Here is a 6008-nt window from a genome sequence, read left to right as displayed (position 1 = left end):
GGGGGGGGGCGGCGGGTAATGGGATTACTGTTACATATGTGTCTCTGGAACATTCTTGAAGTTGATGGTAGGATTTATTTCTCCAGTAGCAATTGGACTGTGTCTAGATATGGGGAGGAGAGAGAAAAAAATTGATCAAAATCAGGGTATTCTAGAAATGTGGGAGGGGGACACATATGTGCAGTAGGCAGTCAACATTGTTCAACACCGTCGGTAACTGTTTTGGTGTGGGAAGTGGAGGGAGCGATTGTCAGTATTCACAGGCTTACTGAACTGGGTGATTAGATATTTTCATCAGGATAAGAAACAGGAGAATAAACAGCTTTGGGCAGATCAGTTTTGATGAGAATGAGGTAGATCTATGTAAAGATGTCAAATAGTCATCTAAATAAGCAGCTAAACACATGAGTTTGAAGCTTAGAAAAGGGTTTAGATTAAAGATATATATTTGGAAGTTGCACGCATATGGAGTTATGTAGCACACAGGTGCAGGGTGAGGTCATTGTTGGATGCGATAACCCAAGAAAGTATGCTGCGTGAGGAGAAAAAAGATAAGCCTTCATCTCTAGAAAAGGCCAAAGTCTGACTTGAAATTAACTACCTTGATTTGCATATCAAAGGGGTGTTTCTTGAATTTGGATAGCTGTTGCAGTGAAAATTTCTACATAACTAAATGATTTCTATACTCCATTTGACAGCTCATTATTTTAAAGCCACATTCCTCCCCACCTCTGACAAAATTCACTTAAAGAGTTTGGAAAGAACTTTGGAGTTAGTAGCAATAGGATTTCACTAAAATAGCAAATACTTCATGGATTGTAAAAATGTTTGGAATTCTTTTATGACACAAATAACCAGCTATGGTTAACAGGCCAGATGGCTTCTCCTGGAATGAAGACATGTTTAGTGAACTTATAGTCGGTGACTTTGCAGTTGAATCTAATAAATTAAACTTGACAATTTTAGAGGAGGGCTTTAGCAAGACCTCAAAGAGTATTAAAATCAAATCCAACTGAAAGTTTAGACATCTCATTCTACCAAATTGAAAGTGAAAGAACAAACAAATACAGGGAGAGGAATCATTTGATTTTGAGGAGCTAGGAGGACTGTAAGCCTGTCTCTCCCCCTGGCAGAGACCACATGGTAGGTGGTCCCATAGTGCTGGAATCCAGGAAATCTCCCTCCAGAATTGGCATGATCAGATTCCAGAAGCACAGCCTCTCCTGCTTATTCACATGATCTGACCCAGCACCAAAGAGGACTGGGTCAGCAAAACACCAAGGAAGAAAGCTAACCAGGCAGGCCCGGCCACCTCAGAGCTTTCTAGTTTCCTATTTAGAGGACATTTCTCACATACATAAAAGATTGTCACAGACAATTTTCTAAGCCAAAGAGAAAAGGTTTTTTTAATGCTAGATAGAAGCAAACAAGGGATCAGACCTGGCAAATGCCCTGGGAAATTCAGGAAAAACGAAGGCTGAGACCTTTCTCCCTCCTTGCTCAGCTAAGTAATAGACCACTTAACCGATTAAGAAAGGAGAGGGTGGCCGGATGCGGGCTGGGGGTGGTGTAAGATTCCGTGAACTCTAGGCATTTCCTTCCATCTCTAGAGTTCTGTGTCCCTGCAGTTGACAGAAATGGACAGAGATGCCCAGATTTCAGTACAGCTCAATCACTTCCTGGCCATGTTACATTTCCTTTGATGCACTTTCCCCATTTGGAAAATAACTGGATGGAGCCAATCCAGTTATCATAGAAAGATAGGACCCCTGAAGATCATATCTTTTTTTCATTTTCATAGAAAAAAGAAAAGAAAAGAAAGGAAAAGATGAAGGAAGTGAAGGAGTTAGTCAAGAAAAAGAAAAAGCTTTTCAAGCTCCCAGTGCCTTAGGTTGCACAACTGTGAAAAGGATTTTGAGCCTGTGCAGTGCCCAGAGCAGTGCCTAGTACATAGTGAGCATCTTTTTAGTGTTGGAGACTTTTATCCCAGCTCTAATTTTATGTAAATCTGTAATTCTAGGACAAGCAACTACCATGATCCTTTTAGCCCAAGTCAAGATTCCTAGGAATTAATTGTGCTTCAACACATATGAACACGTCTTGAAAATATTACCTGGCCAGAAGCTAGGTTTGCTGAAGTGCCTTTTTATTATTATTAAGTATTTCTAAGCCCTTTAAAGGAAGGTTGTTTTCAAAATAAGGTAAAGGATTTTGATTAGGTTTCATAACATCTTGTAAAACTGTGCCCTACAGGGTATCTCTCCTTTGTATTAAATGGAGCTGTATTAGGATGAATTACCAGAAGAGATGGATGAGAGTCCACTGGCTCTTGATGAGAACTCACTGCCCCAGCTCAGTAGCCTCCACACCCCAGAGTAAGGTCGGCTGTAATTACAGGGGGATGGGAGAGGGGAACATGATCCAACTCTGAGGGGAAAACAGCGACTTAAACCTTTCTTTCCCTGAGAAAGAAAAGTGGCTTGATTCATCATTCATCCATTCGTTTGTTCGTCTATTCTTTTTCCTTCCCTCCTTTATCTCATAACCCTTTACATTAGAAATATGCACAATAATCACTTGGGGTTACTTGTGTCAAAAGAAAACTTTAGACAATTTAAATTTGATGGAGTTTAATTGAGCAAAAAAATAAACAAAAACAAAAACAAGGAAAGAAACAATTTGTGAATCGGGCAACTTCCAGAATCACAGCAGATTCAGAGAGACTCCAGGGATGCCTCACGATCTGAACACATTTATAGGCCAAAAAGAGTAAAGTGATGTACAGCAATCGGAAGTGAGATACAGAAACAGTGAGACTGGTTGTGGCTTGGCATTTGCCTTATTCGAACACAGTTTGAACACTCAGCTGTCTATGAGTGGTCGAGGTATGGCCGCTGGGATTGGCCAACACTCAGCTATTAATCTAGGTTACATTAATCGTCCACAAGGACTCAAATGTAGAAGTATGGAGTCCTTCTGGGGCCGTATTTAGTTCACTTTAACACTTGATAAAATGCAGATTCCAGTCTTTTTCTTCTGATTTCATAAGGTTAGATTGGAGCCGCCAGTCTGCATTTTTAACTAGTACAGCAGAAAATTCTGATGCTCACAGCATGGGCTTCGGTAAAACACTACTTGATGGTGAGGAATGGTAAATCCCAAGACCAGGCAGACTTGTGGGCAATGTGGATGGACTAATGATGTGATGACTCTTCAAAATGATTTTCTTTAAACATTTATTCAACATTTATATGATGACCTTTATTTGGTGACATATTTACATGAAAGCATATTTTAATTGGTATTTCTATTAATAGATATTCAGAAAAGATTTGCCTAACAATTCATCTCTGTCCAAAGTAGACTGCATGCTGTAAAGAAAGCTCAGCAAAACAGAACTGCAATGCACATTATCCAGATTCGGAATTTGAGGTGGCTACAACTGCCAATTCCAGAGGACTATCAGCTTGTTGAGAGTAGATTTGTACCTGCAACATGCAAGTTTTTTCATTTATAATTTTTTATTTTCATTTACCTTTGAGGGCACTCTGAAAGGTAAGACTAATTAACATTTCACCAGTTATCTAATTAGTCCCTGTGGAAACCTGAATTAATAGGTATCATAATTTCTGTTTATTGCATTGATATTTTAATGTCCTTTGCAGACTAGAATGATGTGTGGTTCCTCATCTCTTCTTCCTTTAATCTTTTCTAGGTAGGACCACTAGATAAAAATTAAAAAAGAAAAAAAAAAAAAAAAAAAAAGAGCAAGTGGAGGAACTTTGGCCAGGTGCAGTGGCTCATGCCTGTAATCCCAGCACTTTGGGAGGCTGAGGCGGACGGATCATGCATGAGGTCAGGAGTTTGAGACCAGCCTGACCAACATCATGAAACCCCTTCTCTACTAAAAATACAAAAATTAGCCGGGCGTGGTTGTGTGCATCTGTAATCTCAGCTACTCAGGAGGCTGAGGCAGGAGAATCACTTGAACCCAGGAGGCGGAGGTTGCAGTGAGCTGAGATCGCACCACTGTACTCCAGCCTGGGCGACAGAGTGAGACTCTGTCTCAAAAACAAAAAAGAAAGGGGGTAGGGGGCAGTGGAGGAACTTCTGGGGATTGGGTCAGGCTCTAAGTGTCAGTCTCGGAATGAAAAGCTCACAGTCAATGGTCTGTAATGGTATTGTTATCCGGTACATCCATGGTGCTGAGTCTCAGCGCACTGCCACAGGGCTCTTAGGAAAAGATGGTAGCAGTGGTTGAGAATGAACCTTGGAAAAGACCTCAGCCAGCAGTTACTACTGTAAAGAACCAGGGTCTAGGAAAGACCCTGTATCTCAGAAAAGATACTTGCAACAGTTACACAGGTGTCAGTCAGGACCCTGTTACTTGGCCTTAGTTCAAGGCAGAGCTCAGACTCAGAGTAACTGGAAGAAACTCACATGTGTGGATGGAATGTGTTCAGTGCTGCAGAGCCCATGAATACCTGGGTGTTCAGGAATCAGCCCTAGGCCACAGGCTCACCTGTTAGAGCAACTGGGCCAAGTCCCTTCTCAATCCATTGTTGGGGATGAATTGCTAAAAACTCTCTGTGATCCTGTTCAGAATTGTCTGAAGATATAGGAAGAATTGTCTTAGAATTTAAACAACCACTTCTAGTTCTCATTTCCGAGAAAAAAATAAATGGGTAACCCAAAGAGTAGAGCCTTATTGAGTATTCAGCCTGTTGAAAGATAAATGCTGATCCCAGAAACTGTATCTTCAAATAGTGAAGAGTTAAGGTAACGGTGTGATTTTCAGGTTTAAATGATGTTACCCACTTTTTTGGAGGCCTAATAACGTGCATGTAATTAAATCTCCAATTTTACACCTCAGACATTTCTCCTCTGCCCATGTATATTACACTGTGCTAAGTGTAATATACACATGTGTGTGCAGGTATGTGTGTGTGCATGTGTGTGTGTGGGTTGTGTGCATATGTGTACCTATTTCTGACTTATTCCTCACAATGACCTTAAGAGTTGGCACTGTTATTCTATTCTGTGGATGAGCCAAATGAGTCCCAGAGAAGTTAAGTAACTTGGTCAAGATGACAAAGCTGGTGAGTGGTGTGGCTGGATTTGGACTTTGCATGCTTCTAGATCCTCCCTTCTTCATTGCTATGCTCTGTGGTGGGAGGACATATAGTACAGCTAATGGAACACAGGGTGGGATGAACAGACATGGCTTCAAGTGGCAGATAATTTATTTTTTGACATGGAGTCTTGCTCTGTCATCCAGGTTGGAGTGCAGTGGCACCATCTCGGCTTGCTGCAACCTCTACCTCCCAGGTTTAAGCAATTCTCCTGCCTCAGTCTCCCAAGTAGCTGGGATTACAGGTGCCTGCCCCAAGCCAGGCTAATTTTTGTAGTTTTAGTAGAGATGGGGTTTCATCTTATTGGCCAGGCTGGTCTCAATCTCCTGACCTCAGGTGATCCGCACACCTCGGTCTCCCAAAGTGCTAGGATTACAGGTATGAGCCACTGTGCCCAGCCCAGATATGCTTTTAGCTAGCTTTGTAAACTTTCTTAATTCAGCCATTTTCCATTCATTTTTTTTTTAAGTTGCAAAGCATCTTTTATACCCTAACCACTACTTTAGTGGGAAAAAAAAAACAAAAAGAAAAAACAAGCAGGCAAACACACTTGTCTTTATAAACCTTATACTTTAACACAGAGTAGAGATGATGAACACTAAACCTAGTAAGTACATTACAAAATACAATGCAGAATATCATTACAAAGACATATTTAAAAATAAATACTAAAACCCTAATAAAAACAAGTATTATATTGTTAGCAAGTGATAAATCCTATGAGAAAACAAAAAGTGCAATGAAGGGACACTGGAAATGCGGGAGATGGATATGCAACTCTTTCAAATAGGGTGATCAGGATAGCCCAAGACTCATTGAGAAGGTAACATTTGATAGAAAGAAAGAAAGAAGGAAAGAAGGAAGGAAGGAAGGAAG

At 40.7% G+C, this 6008-nt stretch overlaps 1 long non-coding RNA gene across 2 annotated transcripts in view; it reads right to left on the bottom strand.

The window, feature by feature from the left end:
- LOC108537671 (uncharacterized) overlaps nt 1–6008 on the bottom strand; it is a 12935-nt gene that overhangs the window by 6069 nt on the left and 858 nt on the right. The window lies entirely within an intron of this gene.

The sequence above is a fragment of the Rhinopithecus bieti genome, unplaced genomic scaffold (assembly GCF_001698545.2).
Source record: "Rhinopithecus bieti isolate Rb0 unplaced genomic scaffold, ASM169854v2 scaffold_13689, whole genome shotgun sequence".
NCBI classification, from domain to species: domain Eukaryota; kingdom Metazoa; phylum Chordata; class Mammalia; order Primates; family Cercopithecidae; genus Rhinopithecus; species Rhinopithecus bieti.
The sequence above is the reverse complement of the archived record's forward strand: the minus strand, read 5'-3'. Positions and strand labels throughout refer to the sequence as shown.